Source organism: Pan troglodytes, chromosome 4, assembly GCF_028858775.2.
Source record: "Pan troglodytes isolate AG18354 chromosome 4, NHGRI_mPanTro3-v2.0_pri, whole genome shotgun sequence".
Lineage (NCBI taxonomy): Eukaryota > Metazoa > Chordata > Mammalia > Primates > Hominidae > Pan > Pan troglodytes.
In genome coordinates this window covers 144,520,758-144,543,480 of record NC_072402.2, presented here as the reverse complement: position 1 = coordinate 144,543,480, position 22,723 = coordinate 144,520,758, and the positions used below count along the sequence as shown (strand labels likewise).

The following is a 22,723-nucleotide window of genomic DNA, read 5'->3' as shown; positions in this document are numbered from 1 at the left end:
CCATCTGTTGGTTCTTGAGGGTAGGGGAAAGAGGCATAATGATCATGTTTACAGCATGCTGTACTTTATCCTTGGTCAGAAACTTTTGCAGGCCTTGCACCAATTCTTCAGACACTATCTTTACATCGGGGAGTCAAAACTTGGAGGTTAAAGTAATGGCTCGAGGTTACCCAAGGAATTCATGGAAGAAGATAGACTAAAACTCACATCTCCTCATGTCCAGGCCAGCATCCTTTCTATTAACCTGTTAATGTCAAATCCCTACCATTACTTCCTCTATCATCTTAGCCAAGCTACTTAGTCTCTCTGGGTCTCAGATTTCTCATCTGTAAAGTGGAAAAAATGAAACTATATCATGGGTCACTGAGAAAATTACATAACTTAAGATGCAAGGGGATAGAACCCGCACATGGTAAGGTGCTCAAAATATGTGAGTTCCCTCGGAACAATGGGGTGAATATTGGTGATGTTTCTTCAATATGTTTTCAAGAAGAGCTCAGTGGCTTATAAATCTTGGGGCAGGGATGGGGACATCTCATCGTATGGAATAAGAGTGAGGAGAAAATGCCCATCAACCACCAAGTTAGAGGGAGCAGAGATTGTGTTGAAGGGATTATAAAAATCCTCGTGATTTTTTTTTTTTTTGCAGTGAATTTTTTTTAGCATAGATGAATGTCTTTGCAATTTATTTCATTAATTATTCAACAAATATCGTTTGGCTGTCTTATGTGCCAGACACAGTACTAAGTGCTATGGACACAGCAGCTATCAAGACAGCTTTCCGTGCCCTCGTAGAGTTTAAAATTTGGTGGGAAAGACGTACTTTGATCAAATAGTCACAAAAGGAGTATATAAACTCCTAGCAGGATGGCTCCTCTGTAATGGAGTCATCATAGGCTGTGCTGAGATAACCTGACCCAGTCTTACAAGATCAGGGAAGGCTGCCCTGAAGAAGTGATCTTAAAGTTAAGGTTTGGGCATAGGGCAGCCCTGCCAGGCAGACAAAACAGCATAGGCAAGGCCATGAGGTGGAAAGGGATCCATGACTTTGGAGAAAAGGAAGTGGTGCAGAGCAGTGTGAGCAAATGGGAGGATGGTGTTTTATGGGAGCCAGAGTCATGAACTGATTTGATAATTTTAAATTGGCATCAGAATAAATTGTTATGAAATGGGTGGCAGAAACATTTGACTGTTGGTCAAAGAAATGAAACTGAGCCTAGATGAGAGATGTAAAGTGGCGCATACCACTAAGTTGTGAATAGTGATTGCCTTGGGAAAATGAGCTTGGAAATGGGGGAGACTTTTATTTTACGAGTTTCCATAAATTTTTGAAAAATATTTTACAACAAGCCTATGTTACTTTAGTCATTAAAAACCCTAGTTAGAGACTTTCATGCAACAAATTGGAGCCTTTTCAAATCCTGTTCCAGGATCTACATTAAAAGGGAAAAGGCTCACAATAAAAAAAAAATTGTGTGAGATGATGGGAATATCAATTTGCCTGATTTACCATTTCACAATGCACACATATATTAAAAGATCACACTGTACACTATAAATATATGCAATTTTTATTTGCATATAAATACATTTATCATCAAAGTTTTAAAAATGGTGGTGGTGGGATGGAGGTAGCATCTCTGTCCTAAGTGGTGAGCATCTAGGCCAGGTGTCCAAGTCAGTGGGGAAGAGAAAAATGTCTTAGGCTTTCTGGTTGATGACATTGGGAATGTTTACCTTGGGAAAGAGGAGATTTGCATAAGTACCTTAAATGTCATTCTGATTGAGTTTTAGGATGAGTCACAGCTGGAAGGAGGAGGCAGAAAAGAAAGATCTTGACACTCTAGATGATGGGCCAAATGTAGCAACATGAATTGTGTGGGGATCAATGCCAGTATCTTTCCTGAGGTTTTACAAAGCCACCTGCCTGCATACAGGGAGGGGAGTAGCCCTTAAGAGCAACGCTCATCACAACAAGCCTCCAGGGTCTTGGTTAACTCCGAGTCATGCAGCTGCCAAGAAAAGGTATATGTTGTTTGACAGCATTGATAGAAATCTGTCTAGTTTAATTCTTAACCACTGGTATTCATCAAAATCACCTGAGAGTCTTTTTAAAAATATGCTCAGGCCCCACCCAAACTGACTGTATTCAAATCTTGGGGAGAAGGGATAAGGAATTAGAACATGGATTTTGGAATCAGCTCATCCATATGGGTCTCTGATTTTAAAAACTGACAAAAGACTCTTCAATGTTAAAAGAGCTACAATCTTAAATTTTTAATTTCTGAAATCATGTTTAATAAAATAACCTGTGTTTTTCTTTGATTATAGAAGTAATTTTTGGACAATGCAGTCTTCATGCTAAGTTTTCTACTTACTCAAATCAGTTTTAAATAAAATTGAAATCATGTTGAATGCATCATTTTGTAATGTGATTTCATTTAATATTCTGATATGGATATTTTTCTATGCTCTTTAGCATAATGTTTAATAGGCACATAAACTCTATATAGAAGATGACCAAAATTTACTAAATTTCTATTGTCATATATTTGGATCATTTCCAAAATGTTTCAGTATTGTTGTTTTTGGAGATAGTCTCACTCTGTTGTTCAGAGTGGAGTGCAGTAGTGCAATCATGGCTCACTGCCGCCTCAGCCTCCTGGGCTCAAGTCATCCTCCTAGCCTCCCTAGTAGCTAAAATTACAGGCTTGTGCTGCCATGCCCAGCCAATTTTTTAATTTTTTTGTAGAGATGGAGTCTCGCTTTGTTGCCCAGGCTGGTCTCAAACTCCTGGGCTCAAGCGATCCTCCTGCGTCAGCATCCAAAAGTGCTAGGATTACAGGCATGAGCCCACTATTATTAATAATACTGTACGTGTGTGCCACTACACTTTGGAGGGGAATATTGATATAGTGGAGTGGTCAAGATAGTGGAGGTTTCATAATCTTGATATTAGGAACGGCTGAAAGAACTTTAATCTGGAGCAGACTTAGGTTGGAGGAGTGGTGAATATCTTCAAATATTTGCAGGGAAATCAAACAGAAAAGAAGTCAATTTGTTTTGCCACCCTCAAAGGGCACGACTAGGAGCAATTGGGAAAAATTTCAAAAAAGCAGCTTTCAGCTCAAAGTAATAGATTTTTAAATAATGAACAGTTTTGATGATCTTGCTTTCCCTATCCTTAGGGATGTTCTAAGCATGAGTTAGCATTTGTAAAGAATATAATTGAGACTATTCAGATTCCTAAAGTGTGTGTGTGGAAAAGTGGGGGTAGGTTAAAATGGAGTCACAAACCAGGATCCCGCAGGCTGCAACCCAACAGTAAAAGGGTCTGTCCAGCTAATCAACCCTTCTAAACAATTTGAATTCAAATGCCTTTAGGCAGAACATTCACTCCTCAATTAGCCACAAGCCACGCCCCTCCTCTTAAGTATTTCACTTGCCTGCACTCCTGAAGGCATTTAGTTTACCACCCCTAGTAGGTACTCTAAATCCTTTGATTCTGTGAATATCATTTATTCATTCAGATGCTTAGTGAGCACCTACTGTGTGTCAAGTATTGTGCAACCTGCTAAGATAAAAATTAACCTGACAGATGGCCTCTCTGCTCTCAATAAGCATACAGTGAAAGTGTGTGCAGGAGTGTTGAATGAATATACATTGGAAGAGGAAATCCGGGTTTTGTAATTAACTCCAGAAGGTCTTAAGACCAGTGATGATGTTAACAGCAGAGAGTGCTTTGGCTTGTTAAGAGGAGGAACTTTCATAATCCAGTTCACAAGGAAGAGAATGGACCTTGCTGGAAGCATTGGATTTCCCCCAGCAGACTAGTGTAGGCAGTGCCAGCATGCACATCCATCAGGGATGATATGGAGGAGATTCCAGCTCTGCAGAAGTAGGATAGATGGCTTCTGTGTCTCCTTCTACTGTAAGTGTTAGCAGCGGAACGTATCTGAGTCACGTGGCACCAAAGTATGTTACCAGAGGCAAATCTGTACAGGTCTGCAGCAACCTCAATTCTTGCCTCCTCAGAAGAAAGAATTCAACTGAGGGGCATAAGACAGAAGGAGAGACCAAGGCAGGGGTGAAAGGAAGGAAAGTGCACTTGGAAGAGGGCCAAGCAGACAACTTGAGAGATCAAGTGCGCAGTTTGACTTTTGACTTGGGGTTTTTCCATGTTGTCATACCTCTGGGGTCTTATGTTCTTTCCTGATTCTTCCCTTGGGGTGGGCTGTCTGCATGAGCAGTGGCCTGCCAGCACTTGGGGGGGACCACATGTGCAATGTGTTTACTAAAGTTGTATACATGCTCACTTGAGGTGCTTTTCCCCTTACCAGTCCAGTGTTCCAGAGGGAGGTAATCTGACATTTTGCCTTAGTGCGCATGCTTGAGCCCATTCACCCAACTCCTGAGATCTTATCAGGAAGCTGCTGATCACCAGTTTCAGATGTTTCTGTCTGTTGGGAGACTTTCCCATCTATTGGGTGCCTTTCCCTGGCACTGGCCATGACCAATTATTATTTTAGAGAGACACTTAACACTGCCTGACCATCACCTGATGGTCTCCTGACATTCCTGGTGTGTGTTGCAGGGGAGGCCTCTCCTACTCTGCTCATTTCTGACTAGCTACCTACTGTAACACAAGGACCTGTCATCTTTGGATTTCATGTAGAAGAGCTACAAGGGAAGAAAGCAGTGTTTGAAGAAGTTGGCAAATTAGGAAACTAACATTGTCTCCCCCAAAAAGAGAAAAAAAAAAAAAAAAAAAAGACCATAGGATATGGAGGTTTTTTTGTTTTGTTTTGTTTTGTTTGTTTTTTGTTTTTTTTTTTTTTTTTTAGCTGTTTTCTCTACCTTCAGTATTTATTTGGGGAGGGAGTGTTTTACCCCCATTCTGATGCTCATAATCTATTATAAAGCATTTACTGAGTGCATACTTTGTATGCACAGTTTTCAGTCCCTGTTCTATGTGTCCCAAGTCATGGCTTTAACTGCCACAATCCACTGCCTTATTGATATTCTTCAAGTGAGAGGGTTTAGCAATTTTACTTCCCTTTTCTCCTGCCTTCTCCTGAGTGTGGTGTTGTCTCTTCTCTGTTCTTACCACTTCCTGTCCTGGTCTAAACTGTTGCCATCTTGCCAGGACTCCTCCTGCTTGCTCTCTCCGTTTCTGTCCCATTTATTCCTGGATTCTCCTCCTCTTGCTGCCTGTCAACCCTTTCTTTCTTTCACCAGTTTTCCTTCCTGCTGCTTAAGCAAGTCTCCTCATCTTTTGATTATTCGGCTATTTGGGAGGCAAACTCGTTCAGACAGCAGGTGTTCTAATAACTGAAATAGCAGCGGAGCAGAGCAGTGGAAAATAGAAGGTTTCGACTTTGAATTAGGAGATGGAGTTCTTAAAAAGGAGGTGTTTTATTGATGCTAAGAAACTTTAAAAATTATCTTGCCATGTGGCCTGCTTCAGCTCACTGAGGACCCGGACAGCTGCCAGTGCCCACTTGGATTTGTCTCCATGGAACCGAGCCACACACTGATTCATACCTCTAAGCGTTGCTTCCACTTGACTTCTACAAAGAAGGGTCTGTTGGTTTTGGAGGGGCATACTATTTGGTACAAAGTTTATAGGTAACTGTGCTTGAAGAAGCTGCTCCTGAGGTTGGGCATGAGGTAATATTTATTCTTAGTGACATTTTCAAAAATATGCATCCAAATAATGTAACTCCAAAATTGTTGGTGTAGAAGTTGAATTGGTATGTGAGGTATGTGTGTTTGTGTGTAAAGAGAGGGGTTTTTTTAATGATTATTAAAAGGCTAAGATTTATTAGGTGCTTCCTATGCACTAGGTACTGCTTCATACTCTACATATAGCATATATACATACATATACACACACACACTATGTATATAGCTTCATTCATAGTATATGTATATGTAGATATATATATGTCCTGGCTGGATGATTCACCAGCTGTGTGACTTTGGGCAAATTACTTGCTCTATCTGAGTTTCCCCATCTGGTATGGTTTGGCTGTGTCCCCACCCAAATCTCATCTTGAATTGTAGCTCCCATAATTCCCTCCTGTTGTGAGAGGGACCCAGCAGGATATAACTGAATCATGGGGGTGGTTTTCCCCATACTGTTCTCATGGTAGTGAGTAAGTCTCACACAATCTGATGGTTTTATAATGGAAATGTGTGTGTATATATATATATATATATATATATATATACACACACACACACACACATATTAAGTAACTCTAGTGATAGCAGTATATATATATATATGTATATATATATATAAAGTAACTCTAGTGATAGCAGTGTGTGTATGTATATATATATATATATATATATATATATATATACTCCTCTGAGGACTAAATAACTCTAGTGATAGCAGTATATATATATATATACTGCTATCACTAGAGTTATTTAGTCCTCAGAAGAGGCCTGGGAAAGTAGTAGTGCTATTATCCTCATTAGTTCAGTTCAGAGAAGACAACTTGCCCAAACATAAACAAACAGATAAGTACTACAACAAAGCCTCCTTAGATCTACTAGGCTCCAGAATCTTCATGCTGAAGGGAAACTTTGTTATTTTGAGGCAAATGAGATACCATCCATGTGTATAGTTGTTATACCTTTGCAAGCTGTTTCACATATATTTGGATTTTATTCTCACCCCATGAGGTCAGAGTGCCAGGTTTCACTTTCCTCTGTTTTGAGCTAAGAGGGAAACTAAGGTTCAGAGAGGTAATGGAAACTTTCACACGTCACAGAACTAGTTAGTGACAAAAGTCCAAAGTTAACTCAGAGCTCTTGGGCCCAGTTCCCTGTAATATGCCAATAAGACCACTAATCCAGGCTCCTGATCTCTTAGATTAAACTGGGCAAGTCTGTATCTCAACTTCCCCAGTGAGTAGGAGTTCATTTAGCAAATATGCATCGAGATGTGATGAATGAACAGTGTGAGGCATAGTGCCAGGCTTTAGTGGGATACTGACAGATAATACATAGTTGATCCTGGCTGGGCACGGTGGCTCATGCCTGTAATCCCAGCACTTTGGGAGGCCGAGGCGGGCGGATCACGAGGTCAGGAGATCGAGACCATCCTGGCTAACAAGGTGAAACCCCGTCTCTACTGAAAAAAAAAAAAAAAAAAAATTAGCCGGGCGTGGTGGTGGGCGCCTGTAGTCCCAGCTACTCGAGAGGCTGAGGCAGGAGAACTGCTTGAACCCGGGAGGTGGAGGTTGCAGTGAGCTGAGATCGTGCCACTGCACTCCAGCCTGGGCAACAGAGTGAGACTCCTTCTCAAAAAAAAAAAAAAAAAAAAAAAAATACATAGTTGATCCTATGTTCACAGAGCTTACAGTCTATTGGGAAAAATCAAATGATTAATAAAGAAATTGCTATAAAGTTTAATGTACATTAGGATAGCAAATGGCAGGAGGATAGAAACCAAATCTAAGATTCTAAGGATCAAGAAGGAGTAGCCAGATGGAGATGGGGGACAAGGTTTTCCAAAAAAGAAACACTTTCAGCGGAGTGATGAGCCAAGGAAAACACTATAGACTAATAAAGATAGGAGCCATATGGCTGGACGCCATGGCTCATGCCTGTAATCCCAGCACTTTGAGAGGCCGAGGTGGACAGATCACAAGGTCAAGAGATCAAGACAATCCTGGCCAACATGGTGAAACCCTGTCTCTGCTAAAAATGCAAAAATTAGGCATGGTGGCACATGCCTGTAATCCCAGCTACTCGGGAGGCTGAGGCAGGAGAATTGCTTGAACCTGGGAGATGGAGGTTGCAGTGAGCTGAGATCGCACCATTGCACTCCAGCCTGGGTGGCGACAGGGCAAGACTCCATCTAAAAACCATCATTCTCAGCAAACTATCACAAGGACAAAAATCCAAACACCGCATGTTCTCACTCATAGGTGGGAATTGAACAATGAGAACACTTGGACACAGGAAGGGGAACATCACACACTGGGGCCTGTTGTGGGGTGGGGGGAGGGGGGAGGGATAGCATTAGGAGATATACCTAATGTAAATGACTAGTTAATGGGTGCAGCACACCAACATGGCACATGTATACATATGTAACAAACCCACACATTGTGCACATGTACCCTAGAACTTAAAGTATAATAAAAAATATATATATTAAAAAGAAAAAAAAAGACAGGAGCCATAGAGACTGGAAGTCAGTGAATGAGAAAACACAGTCATGAGGCAGTGAAGGTGAAGGAAAGAGCATACATGAACTTTGCTCATAGACAAGCGTTCCTGGCTGGACGATTCACCAGCTGTGTGACTTTGGGCAAATTACTTGCTCTATCTGAGTTTCCGCATCTGGTATGGTTTGGCTGTGCCCCCACCCAAATCTCATCTTGAATTGTAGCTCCCATAATTCCCTCCTGTTGTGAGCTGGACCCAGCGGAATATAACTGAATCATGGGGGTGGTTTTCTCCATACTGTTTTCATGGTAGTGAGTAAGTCTCATGCAATCCGGTGGTTTTATAACGGGAAACTCCTTTCACTCGACTCTCATTGTCTTCTCTTGCCCGCCACCATATGAGACGTGACTTTCACCTTCCACCATGATTGTGAGGCCTCCCCAGCCACGTGGAACTGTGAGTCCATTAAGCCTCTTCGTTTTGTAAATTGCCCAGTCTCAGGTATATCTTTATCAGCAGTGTGAAAACGAACTAATACACAATCTGTAAAGGGAGATGTTAGTAACAATACCTGACTTTCACAAGGCTAATTGTCAGGCTTGCAAATTATGAATGCAAAACCAGTTCTGGCACACAGCACCACTACCCACCAGCTTCTCAAGCCTGAAACTTGAGAGTCATCTTTGATTTCTGATTTTCCTTACTCTACCCCCACACAACAGATTGGCTAGCAAGTCCTTTTTTGTACTCCCCCAAGATATCTCACAGATTTCTTCACTTATCTCTATCCCCAGTACTACCATGTGAGTCTAAGCCACTGCCATTTCCCACCTGCACTACAGACAGAGCCCCTACCGGCTCTCCCTGCTTCCACTCTCTGCTCCATGTAACCTCCAATCCATTCTTCACACTTTAGCTAGAGTGATCTTCTAAAAACATGAAGCACTTGTCAGCCTGCTGCCTCAAACCCTCCAATCATTTCCTGTTGTTCTTAGTAGCAAACGCCTTACCAAGACTCACCTCGCAAGATCTGGTCTCTGTGTGCCCACAGCCTCGTGGCCCACTCCTTGCTTACTAAGCTCTGACTGCAGGCTAGCTGCTTCGTCCTTCCAGTTTTAGCTGATACGTCATTTCCTCAGAGAGGGTCTTCTCTGACCACTCCCTCTAAATAAGGCCTCCTTTCTTCATTGCTACCATAGTGCCTTATTTTTTTCATTCCCAGCCATTATTATAATTAGTCAATATACATTTATTTGGGTGCTTACTAGATTAAATACCTACCTTCCTCATTGGGTTGGCTGCTCTTTGAGACCCAGAACTGTTCTAGTAGAGACTTGATGAATTTCTAAATTAGCAGAGAAATTAAAGTTGGGCTTCAATAAATGATAACTATTATTTATTAATACCTGTCAGAGAGACAGTTGTGAAGTGTCTGCTTGTGAGCATTTGCCAAGAATTTCTGTCTCCATTATTTGCCTTAATTTCTAAAGCAGAAAGCCTGACGGCCACATAGAAGGCTTTACCCTGGCGGAGAAAGGGAAGGTCATTCTGTCTCAGCGGGTCTGCTAGAGAAAGCTGCCCCCAAAGCCCCTGACATTGGATCCATACAATACATAATTTCTAGGCAAGTCCTTGGTATGTCTTTTTGTTGCTGTTGGAAACTTGAGGACCCAAGGACATTCATCACTGGAGAAGTGGGTGCGCGCGCGCACACACACACACACACACACACACCAGTGTTAGCAGCTGGCATTTCTGCCTCGAGGATTTTACATTTACAAGGTAATAATAAAAATGGTATTAGAAACCTGCAGACGGTGTGTCCTATAGAGATAAATGTTGATTGCAAACTCCAACATGAAAGTAGAATTGACTAGAAGAGTTACCAGGTAATTTAAGGCCCAACAGTTGATGTCCCTGCAGATACCTTGGCAAGTCAATTCTGTTTTATTTCAGAGAGGAAATAAAACTTGCCTGATTGGACTTTCTTTCCCCTGATAGAAATGAGAAGTTGTCACAGTGAATCATAAGAGCCAAGGCTGGCAAGGCTGGCAACACACGCCAGAGCCCCGGCTTCTAGGATGCTGTCTTTGAACTTGAAGTCAGGGTCAAGTTTTAGGACTCCCAGTTTGTTGGCTATTCAGGATTGGTCAGTTCTTCCTTTCCAGACAGCCTCTTACCTCTTAGTGAATGGGGCTCTGAGGTATCTTTTCTAAATGTGTGCATTTAACAGTAGAGCTTTCAATACTGAGAAGCAGTGAAACACAGAACAAGGCCAGTGATAGAGTGATGATTTTCAGCAATTGGATTCTCTAAAACAACACTATGCAATAGAACTTGCTCTGACGATGGAAATATTCTATATCTGTGCTATTCAGCATGGTAGCCGCTAGGCACATATGACTGTTGAGCCCTTGAAATGTCATCTAGTGCAAATAAGAAACTGAGTTTTTAATTTAAATTTGAATCACTGTATGTGGCTACTGATTAACCCATTGGACAGCACAAACCTAAAATATTGTATGACTGGGTTTGAAATAGCAAGAATGATATGAGGACACAAAGGTGGAGTGAGAATATTTAAGAGAAGATAGCTGGGTGCGGTGGCTCACGTCTGTAATCCCAGCACTTTGGGAGGCTGAGGCAGGCGGATCACCTGAGATCAGGAGTTCAAGAACAGCCTGGCCAACATGGTGAAACCCTGTCTCTACTAAAAATACAAAAAATTAGCTGGGCGTGGTGGTGGGCACATGTAATCTCACCTACCTGGGAGGCTGAGGCAGGAGAATTGCTTGAACCCACCAGTGCTGAGATCGTGCCATTGCACTCTAGCCTGGGCAACAAGAGCAAAACTGTCTTCTCAAAAAAAAAAAAAAAAAAAAAAAGAAGGCACCCCAGGAGGTTTAACCAAGGAGTTGGAGAGGGCATATCCCTGGTGGTTAAGCACATACTCTGGTGTGAGTCAGATCTGTATTCAAATCCCAGCTCTGTCACGTTCTGCCTTGGAATTTGGGCAAGTTACATCTCCAAGATCCACATTTCTCATCTGTGAAATGAACATAACAATAGAACCTACTCCCAGGGCTGTTTTAAGTATGAAATGAGGTCTGTATGAAAGTACTTAATACTGTGCCTGGCATAAGTTATTATCTTAGCAACTTTGACATTATCTTTTAATATGAAATACGATCATCTTGTATATCTAAACCCACAACTGGATAGCAGTGTTGGTGAGCTTTGCGATCAGAGAGAAAAAGATAGGGAAGAACCAAGACAAACTTTTCCTCTGCCAGAACTGTCTGGTCTCATGTGACTATGCTGAAGTACACCTATAAGCAAAAACATACTGCCATGCCTCCTTAGCCATGAATAGCAAGTTATGCCACTGTCTCATGAAATAGATGTTCTGTGACAGTGCACTACACTGGACCACTTATAGTATAATTATAGAATGAAAAATCTGGAAGAGATCTTGAAGACCAGTGATTCTTAAGCTTTCATGTACAAACAAATCATCTGAGGAGCTTGTTAAAATGCAAGTTCAGATTCAGTTGGTCTGGGTGGAGGCCAAGATTCTGCATTTCTGCCAGGCCCCCAGGTCTCCCAAAGGCTCCTAGTCTAGGGTCCATACTTAGGGTCACAAGGTTTCAGAGCACCTAGGTCATAAGACCAATACCCTCTTTTTCAGATAGGGAAATGGAGACCCACAGGGGTAGACCTAAGGTCATGGGACAATGAGAAGTAGAGCCAAGGCTAAAACTAAGGTCCCCTATTGCCTGCTCCCCTGTCGGGGGCACTTTTATACTTCCTCAGGTGGCGGCAGTCTCTTGCATTACATGACACTCAGCAGTTTGCAAAACGACATTCTGTCATGTCCTTTTTCCATTTGTCAGCCAAGGATAAAAAAGGGCAGAGATTACTCCACTCATTCATACTATCCTGGTTGGTGACTGCTAGTTAAGCTGCAGCAAAAATTCCAATATGCTGACTCTTCTCCCAGAGTACCTTCCATTATATCACAGCAGCTCTGTTGCTTCATTTTTAATGTTGGGAAAGCTCCAGGCTGGATATGATGATGGCCAACAACATAAGACTTTATAAGGACTTTGGGGTCAGTCTGCATAGCCGACCATGCAGCAAAAGCATGAAGGAATGGAAAGAGTCATGTACCTCTTTTTTTTCTTTTTTTTATGTTACAAGCAAGATTCTATTGCTTTTTACAAGCTGAGCAATACCTTAAAGGTTATACACAAGCTATTTCCTGGAGGTATGTTTTACTCCTAGGCAACCTAAAATTAATGACAGCTCTTAGTAGGAAAGGTGGAAATGAAGCATCGAACTATCAGGGAAAAGAATACATTTCCTTGGTAGGCCTGAGATGCACAGTTTCTTAAAACAACTTGGTGGGAGAGATTGAAACTTAGCACAAGTCATAGCCCTATCACTGACTCTAGGTGACCTTGCATAAAGGTGTGTTTCTGCTTGTGCACATGTGTGTATGTGTGTATCACACACACTGTCTCCCTAGCTTCTTCATATGTTCAGTGGCACACTCAGTTCATTTTGTCATCCACCAAATCTCACAAATGAATTTTCAGGATGAGTAAAATGTTACCTGCAAGCCTCCCAGAAAATTCTGAAAGAGTTGGCCTTTTTCTTGATGTTACTTCTTTATTGGCTTTATTCGCCAAGGTAGGGATTTGACACTTTTCTAGGTCTCTTCCATCATGTGATTTGGATTCTAGGAAATAAATAAGAACTAGGAAGTCAGACTCATCGAGCTGCCGATAATTAAGGGAATTTGGGGCCTCTGCTTGTCAGGTGTAGATCACAGGTGAAGCAACATATTTAGAGCTCCCAGTTGGCAAACACAGCCTTCCCCTTAAGCCACATCCCCTCTGCATAGTCTCAACTTGTTAGGATGCCTGGTTAGACAGTAAGGTATCATTTACGTAAAATACCACTTTTAAACCACTCCATTTTTTTCCTAGTGTGCAATTTGTACTACAGGCTCATCTGCTTTACCATATTCCATTGCTATCAATGAATTTCTTCATAAGAACAGTGCAAACACAGACTCATTGAATAAAGAGGGCTTTGGTGAGAGCAAAAATTAAAGCATGTTAGACAATGTCACTCCATCTTCTGCTCAAATATCTTGGATAAATGAGGAATGATCTATCTGCTTTCCATTTTCAAAACCATTGATTTTTGTTGCAATTAGACAACAAAGAGCTAGACCAGGCAGGATCCTTTCTCTACTTTTGAAAACAGCATTCAAGGATCCCAGCTGTTTTATTGACTTTCTCTAATGCCAAGAGTTGGGGGGAGGGGCGAATGTTCCTTGAGTCAGCATGCCATCATTGCTGGGTAAAGAGAAGGATGCTTCTGCGGTCTAGGGAAAGGTTTGCAGATGACTTCATGCACAAATGGCTCAGGGTCCCCAAATGGTTTCTGTGTCCTCAACTTTCTATGTAATAAGAGCCATGGATATTTCTGAGCACAGTTTGACCTGCATTCTATTGATCTAAGCATTTGGCTAATCACTCTCTGCAATTAAATCCTTCTCCTTGCAATAAAGTTAATCTCTTCCCAGCACATAAAATCTGACCTCACAGCTTGAGGAGGAGAATTGCCGTTGTTTATGCTGCCATCTTGGGACCCAACAGCTTTTTTCTGAAGGCTGAAGCAACTCTTGGAGTTTGAGAAATTATATTCCCCTTAAATTAAATTATTAGAATGCTTTTCTTCATTTCTGGATGTGAAACCCCACCTAGGCTGCCTTGTTTCTGCCCAGCCTCATTTCTTCTCCAGGACTCATCATGGAGTGTGAAGCATTAAACATATGCTTTTCCTCAGGCGACCTGCTCCTCTTTGATTTCAAGGCCATTGGCACATATTTTGCAATTATTCTGTTTACCAGTTTTTGTTCCAGTTTGAAGAGATTCATGTCTAATATATAATAATATCAGAAAATCCACAGTCTCCATCCTCACTTCAGTTTAAGCTTTCTAAGGGACTCCTCATTGCTTCTAAACAGATTCTGATTTTGTCTTTCTAAACAACATCGGAAGAGTCAGTAATCCATCCGGCAAATATTTATTGAGTGACAAGTCACAACCCTGGCTCTCAAGGTGTTTATGTTGTTATTGAAAATATAGTCAATTTAAAAGGCAATGGATCAGAGCAGGGTTAGAGGGGATGGAGGGGAGAGGGCAGGCAACAGAACTAAGAACTTTGTACACAGATGGCCTTGGGTTCCAGTCCCGGGTCTGCCAGATGCTAGTAGTGACACCTGGAGCAAGTCACTGGTCTTCTCTAAGCATCGGATTCCTCTCATCTTTAAAAACAGAGATGAAAGTACCTACTTCATTGGGTTATTGTGAGTATTAAATAATGTATCTTAAAATGCCTATAACAATGCCTAGTGCATAGGAAGTAGTGCTCAATAAACGTTAGCAATAATTATAATTATATAATATAATTATTTTTTTTTGAGACAGAGTCTCGCTCTGTCACCCAGGCTGGAGTGCAGTGGCATGATCTCTGCTCGCTGCAACCTCCACCTCCCGGGTTCAAGCGATTCTCCTCCCTCAGCCTCCCAAGTAGCTGGGACTGCAGGCACTGGCCACCACGCCCGTCTAATTTTTTTTATTTCTAGTAGAGACGGGGTTTCACCGTATTAGCCAGGATGGTCTTGATCTCCTGACCTTGTGATCCGCCTGCCTCGGCCTCCCAAAGTGCTGGGATTACAGGCATGAGCCACCGTGCCTGACCAGCTTAACTATATAATTATTACCTGATTTCCTCACAACAACTACATGAAGCAAGCACTGTTATTTCCCCCTACTTTGCAGATAGAAAAACCAAGGTCTAGAGATGCAAAATAATTTGCCAAAAACCACATAGTTTATAAATGGCAGGCTTTAACCCAGGGATGCCTAACTTGGTCTTGTATTCCTTACCATTACCCCAGGGTGACTGGGCTAAGCTTTCCTTATATTTTTAGGAGCTGCACATGTCACAGGGCTTTGAAAAATTTAATTTGCTAGGCCTGCTAATGATGACTTAAATAAAGCTGCATGACTTAGCTAGAATATAATATTTTCAAATATTCATTCTATTGTGTTTTTTTCTCCTGATACCCAGTATTTCTTTTAACATAAATAAATTTTATTAAATGCCGAATTAAAACTGGTTAGATTCTCATAACAGTTCTCAGTTCTGAATTTAAACTTAATGTTATGTTAAAATATTAATGACCTTTATCTTTAAAAGTGTCTAAATTGTACTAAAGTTAACAAATGTCGCTGATAATCCCCAGCACTCTCTTAGAACATTCCCTGACATGAGGCATTTGCTGGGGCTTACATAGTTCTAATGTCGGGTTTCAGGCAGCACTGAGAAATACAAAATGTAGGGAAATTTTGCATTACAAATTGCCTGGGGATTTGATCTCCTAATACTTAAAAAGTGTTCTAATTTCAGCTGAATAATAGTAACTGTAAAGCATTTAGATGTGGATGGCATTAGGCATGCGCTCTATGGAATAAACATGTTTTGGAGAGAGAAGCAGCATTTGGAGCATATGAAGGGAACAATTCATAAGCTGAATTTCACTCCTCTTGTCCCTGTGTATCCTGCTTTCTCTGACATGAACATTCTTTATGGCTCTGGTTCCAGCTCCTTGAACATTTTATTAATGTTGATAGTGAGGACAGGAGTAAAATTTATCCGAAGCTTAGTTCTAATAGCCAGGTTGGACTCCTTCCAATTCCCCAGAAGTCCTGTGGGTTCAAAATACTTGCATAACTAACTAGTGCTGGCTTCTGAGCCTTGGGGCACAAGTTAAAGGCTTGATCTCCTTTTTTGTAAACATGTCCTTTGTGGAAAGACCTCGCTATATACTTATCCCATCCCCACCATGATATGGAGTGTCCAAGCTGAGGAAAAACTGTTTACCAGCCTGCTGACAAAACCCTACTTGTAGGAAATCCCATGTCTTATCTGGCTAAATAACTTAGACCATATGTTCAGGTCCCAGAGCCTGGGATTCTTCAGAACAAGCTGAAATGTGCCTATTTGCATCACCTGGGGATATTGAAATTCCAAGCACAAGTTCATTTTCACATAACTCATTATGCTCCCTTGGATTTGGTGCTTAATGTGAACTTTGACAACAGATGGAATGAGATGATGTTTCAGGAGCACTTACTAATTCTTTTGTGCTCACAAATACACAGAAATAGTGATAATATGCACTCAAATTTCCAAAGCCAGGCAGTGCCCTCAGGTATTCATTTGCCACCCCCCTGTTGAGTTCTTGGGTAGAATTTAATTATCCAACAAATTTGGAGATAGCTATGCCGGATGTTAGGTACTGACCTAGACATTTCCAATGGAAGGATCCAATGCATTCTAGAGAGAGCAGGGAAAGCAAATTTGGGAAATAAGACTCTGGATGCGAGAAAAGGGGGCGTGAAACTGGGACTAGAGCATGAAATTTGTGGTGACTTCCTCAGTCAGATTGTTACTCCTTAAGCTCCAAGAACCATTGGGTGTTTGTGTGGGTCATTCAGGAAGGTCTGAGAATATCACCTCTGCCTCAGTTAGTCATAAAGAATCTCATCATTTGGACCCAGCCGAGGACACAGCTTTTGTCTGTTCACAATAAAAACAGAATTACCCCGTTGATTTGAATGACAGACACATGCAGCTGCTCCTCCCTTTCATTCCAGCATGGTTAAGTGGGGCCACTTGGAGCACTAACTCATCTTCGAATTTGGGCTTAGCTCTGGAGAAGTTGTTATTGCAATTTTAATTTGTTATTAATAAAATGTATTAATGGGATTATGATAATAGCCAGCATTTATTAAGTGGGGATTCTGCACCAGGCACTGTGCTAAGCATTTGTACATCCCTTTCACTCTCATAGCACCCTTATTAAGTAGGTAATTGTAATATTCCCATTTTATGGGTGAGTGAATAAAGCTCAGTCTTTTAACATAAGTGCCTAAGGTCCTATAGCCAATAAGAGGCAGAGGCAGGCGGCCTGACCCCACAGCCTGTATCTTCCCATCACCCTCAGCATGAACTGGATTTACTGATGGTGATTTCCCCATCCAAGGGCATCTTCTGTGCTCCAGTCTCCACTTAAAAGGTTATAAAGGGGCCGTATTTTTTTTTCTAGTTTTATTGTATATTTGACAGTTAAAATTATGTATATTTAAAGTATACAACTTGATTTGATGTATGTGTCATAAAATATTAGCCACAGTCAAATTAACATATATATCACCTCACAGTTACCTTTTTTTCTGTGTATATATGGCAAGAACACTTAATATCTGCCTTCTTAGCAAATTTCAAGTCTACAATACAATAATGTTAACTATAGTCACATTGCTGTACATCAGATCTTCAGAACTTATTCATTTTGTATAACTGAAGCTTTGTACCCCTTAACCAACATGTTCTCCTTCCCCACCCCCTCAGACCCTGGTAACTGCTATCCTACTCTGTTTTTATGTTTAACTATTTTAGATTCCACATATAAGTGAGATCATGCAATATTTGTCATTCTGCATCTGACTTATTTCACTTTGCATAATGTCCTCCAGGTTCATCCATGTTGTTGTAAATGCCAGGATTTCCTTCCTTTTAAAGGCTGAATGATATCCCAGTGTATACACACATATATATACATGTGTGTATATGTGTGTGTGTGTGTGTGTATGTGTGTATGTACACATACACCACATTTTCTTCATCCATTCATCTGTTGACAGACATTTAGGTTGCTTCCATATCTGGCTATTGGGAATGGTGTTGCAATGAGCATGAGAATGTGGATCTCTCTTGGAGATCCTGATTTCACTTCCTTGGAGAGTCCCCCTATTTTGAACCCCGAGTCATTCCTACCCCATCCAAGCACAGCTGATTAGACCGAAGGGCAGGAGTACAGAAAGGTAACCAATCGATAGATGGGCTTATGACTTTTTATGTGACCTAGTCAACCCCCCCACCCCCCAAAAAAATTAGCTGAGTCTATCAGATTTCTTCTCTTGGGAGTTGAGACCAGAAAAAAATACCATCAGGGTATTTAGCTCTGAGAACTTAAGATGAAATGAGACTATGAGAGCAAGTCTGAGCTGTGAAGCAATGAGGCAGCAGTGGCTATGAGGAAGCAGAGAAAATTCATTTGGTAGAGACAGCATTAGAGAGTGCCCTCCAAGAAGAAGGGTCTTGAGGAGGAAAAGAAATAGCCAGCAGCCTGGGATGCCCCTAACCTTGATGCCATTCTGGTACCAGTACACGGGGATCCTTACAATACACAGTTGTGAGGATGAAGTGAGATAATTTATATAAATTACCCACCAGAATGCTTGATCCATAGATAGGTAATCAGTACAAGTCAGTAATATTATGTTTATTATTATTATCTTTTATTTATATTTATCTTTTATTTGGAAATTACAGAAAATCCTCTCATTTCCAATTATCAAGATGCATGGACCTAGAGCTATAAAAAGCCATATTCTTTCTTTCATCATTGAATTGACTTCCTTAATTGTTATAATAATTCAAATTTCAGCTTATGATTATCGTCTTAGGTTTTTTTTCAGATCGATTCCACACCCACTAATGAACTATTGTGTTGAGCAATGGGAGAGCTATTCCCATAATCTGTTTCCCTGCAATCCCTCTTCTGATGCTAATGAGAAGTACCATGGAGACATCAGCCATTAGTATACATGGGCTGGTATAAATCATGGACTATGGATCATTGAGCATCTTTATTGTAAAACAAATGGCCTGTGGTCAGTTAATCATACAAAGAAACATCTCCAGGGCCTCCTGGCTTTACTCATAACCCCTAAATTTGTTTGCAGTTTTATAAACAGAACATCTGTTAAAATATGCAGAAATTACAATCATAGTCATTAGCAGAGAGCTATATAGCTTTGGCAGATTTTTTCCTAAGCTTTTGATGGTGATCTCCTCTATCTGTGATTCATGCTTCATTCCCAGTCTTGCTGAATCTCTTTTGTTCACCTCTGTTCTTTTGGGTTGCAGCACTTTTAACCCAAAACTCATGAGTGGACATGTGTTGTCTCAGGCTAGATTGGCACCATGCCATTGTGCAGCATGGCAGAGTGACTGTAGCCTGTCGATACCTCTTTACAAAACTGTATATTTTGGGTGTGCAATATGCATATCTTCCAGCAGCCAGAAGCTGAGAAACCCTAATTGGTTTCACACCTCTTTTACTGACCTTGGACTCTTACAGCACTGGCATTTAACCAAAAGTAAATAGAGCTCCCCACTATCACCAGCAGCAGCCCAAATCTTTCATATTCATTCTCTTTCTGTCTTTCTGTTAAAATTTGTACTGTGTTAACAATTTAAATTAGGCTAGTGCAAATAACATCTAAGTCAAAGACAAGGAGAAATAGGTTCATCGCTAGAAAACAAGATTTGCTCTAAGAACCTAGGTTGGCCTCCTCATTGTTTAGTGAAGAAATCATAACTCCATCTAAGAACGGGGGAGTAAGTAAACTTTCTTTGGCCATTGCTTTGTTCTGGCTGCCCCGGAATGGGAATCAGAGGATATTTTCTACAGAAATTAAAAAGTCACCTCGGAGTATTCAGTGTATCTGTCACCTATTTTTATATATATAGTTTTATAAATTCTCAAAGTCACTCTGGTTGAGCCTGACTAGATCCCTTTAAACAGGCTCACAGGGAAAAAGAAGACAGAAGTGAAGTGGCTAAGATAGCAAATTCTGAGGTCAGACAGACATGGACCTGATTCCCAGATCTACTATTTGTTAGCTGTATACCCTGGAGAAAGTTAATTCCTGAAGCTACAATTCCCTTCTATAATATTAGTGCCTACCTCATCAAGTTATTGATAGGATTCAAAGAGATAATCCAAGCAAAGCATCTCGCTATGTGCCTAGAGCATTCTTAAGTGCTGAGTCAATATTAGTTGCTACTGTTGATAATTTTGTTTGTTCTCAGTGTTAATGCACAGTTAGATTATGTTAGGTGTTGATTTTATCATTGGTAAAACATTCTTTTTATAAAGTACTTATAATATTTAAATGATAGCATTCATTTGTCTAAGAATAATTTAAGCTCCTGCTCTAGGCTCAGTATGCTGGTGAGTGCTGTATGTTGTGTGAAGATTTATCTTCTGCATATGCCTATCAATGGGTATAAATCATCTTAGAATGTATTACAGAGAAAATCCAAACCAAGTACTGTGGAAGCTGTGGATTAGAGAAATAAATTACCAGCTGGGGAAGCCTTCATCAGGGGAAGGTTAAGGAAGTCAGGGTTAAGGCAGGCTTGACAGATCTCCAGTGATATGTGAGAGGAGAGAAGAGGGTAAGTCTCCTTGGAAGATGAAAAACAAAATGAGGCAACCGAGTGAAAGAAATTGGGATAAAGTAGACAAGGAAAGGGCCAATTTGCCTTCTGGGTGAATGAAAAAGAATTAGAGGGTAAAAGCCAATTAGAGGCTCAAAACCAGACTCACCAAGTCCCCAAAGATACTAGGGATAAAAATGGAAAGCTCCTGAGGAGACTAAAAATAAGACAAATGCCTGTCTCGGATGGAGTAGTTATGGGAAGGGAGACTCTGAAAGGAGATTGACGGTTTGTTTGTCTATTTCTCAGCCTGTACCTGAGACAAGCTCCAGTTTTCTGCCGTATTCATGGCACTTACTGGCACTTGTGGCTGCACAGCTCCCTGCCAACCTCTGAACTCCAGGAGCTAAGCCAGCTGTCTTTAGGCAGCCGCTTTCTTGCTTTCAAAAGAAAAATTGCAGTTGTGCGTTGGAGTCCTGAGCCCCAATTAACATGTCAGGCTCTGAAACAAACAAATACAGATAACAAAGAGGGAGATAATGTTTTAAAATTAGGTTCTCAGGAGTCCCCCATTAATTTGGAGCTCACCAGACAGTTACTGCATGTTCAATAAATACCATTTGATGACAATAATGTGCTTAGCTGCTGGTAGTCGGAGATGCCCAGTAGATAGGTCTCTTTAAGCACGAGGTTACAAATATACCTTGTTATATCATACTCAGCACAGATGCAGTGTCTTTCAGCTTTACAGCTTTTGTGAGTATTAATGCCTCCAGAGGCCAGAAAGATGGGTGTTATCATCCTCCTGCTAAAAATAAAAGAAAGCAGGCAAGTTGGTTAGAAAAATCCAGATGGTGAGTTCAGGATACATGGACTCACTGTATAATGTTCAGTACACACAAAACCACTGCATAATCAAATATGCTATGTAAATACCCAGAGGTTGTTTAGCAGGGTAGCTTGTGGAAATGAAAAAATTAGCAATAGTGGCATGGATTTTTTAAAAAGCAATTATTTGCTTTATGTGATGACAAGAATCCACAGATGGTGCATCCTTAAGTTCTTGAGTGTCTTGAAAGCTAAAGCATGATTGTAGTCACACTACAAATAATAGCTGAAAAGGGGTATGTAAGAGCCCTTTATTCTGTTGATTTCAGTGGAACAGTGCCTGTTATTGTATGGATCATGGTGGAGCACTTTCATGCTGTGAGAACACAGTGGGAACGTTGAGAGCTAACAAAGGGTCAACTCCCAAAACTTTTGGAAGAGTTTAGCTGATTTACTACTTCCACCTTAAAAGGTGGAGAACTTATGGGATGGAGTTACAGGCTGGTGAAATCAAGCTGATTCTTCTCATTGCCAATGGTGGTATATTAAGTCACTCTCACTACTACAAAAGTTCAGAGTGGACCTTAATTAGTAGCAATAATCACAAGGTGATGGTACTCACTAAGAATCAATGGCCTAACTAAGAAAAAACATGTGCTTCCTGGCCAGACTTAGAAGCTACAAAACAAATAATGCTTTTTGGCAGTGATAACTGGGAACAGAGACTTCGTAAATTTGGCTTGATTAGTTTCCTTTTCTACCCTAGGTTTGTAAATAGGACTTCCCAAATTGTACATTTGTTCATTCAGCAAATCCTTATTAATCATCAATTATGAGCCAGGTCCTCTGCTAGGTATTTGTTGGAGAAATAGTATATTCTGTGGCTTATCTTTAGGTCAGAGATTTTGCCTTATTTGCCTTACCTTTCCCCAGGGCCCTTGGCACAGTATATGGCACATTGTGGGCACTCTGAGTGTAAATTAAAAGAAGAAGAATGTTTGCCATTTGTAGCTACTAGAGCAGTCAGATGCCACGGAAGTGGTGTTCTATCTCATAATAACTTAAACTTATCACTTGGTAAAAAGTGCATTGCACATAGGCCAGGTGGGTGGTTTTAAGTTCTGCTCACTCTATCCTTTGTGATGACTTCTGTTTGTGATGACTCGAGGAACAGATATGTATACACTTGGACGTATGGGAACATACGTGGACCTATCATGAAGATTCTCATTGGTTTTTTCATTGCCCAATTGGATAAGAACAAGATGCTACTGCATTTTAAAATCCTCCTCAGATGTCAGATCATTGCAATGACATTTTTATATGG

At 40.8% G+C, this 22,723-nt stretch overlaps 1 protein-coding gene and 1 long non-coding RNA gene across 51 annotated transcripts in view; both read left to right on the top strand.

Moving 5' to 3' along the window:
• The window catches only part of PPP2R2B (protein phosphatase 2 regulatory subunit Bbeta), a 495,140-nt gene that overhangs the window by 264,336 nt on the left and 208,081 nt on the right, over nucleotides 1-22,723 (top strand). The window lies entirely within an intron of this gene.
• The window catches only part of LOC134810116 (uncharacterized), a 38,198-nt gene continuing 17,263 nt past the window's right edge, over nucleotides 1,789-22,723 (top strand). Inside the window, exon 1 of the long non-coding RNA XR_010157363.1 lies at nucleotides 1,789-2,025. This is a non-coding gene — a long non-coding RNA (uncharacterized LOC134810116). The remainder of the gene's footprint in view (nucleotides 2,026-22,723) is intronic.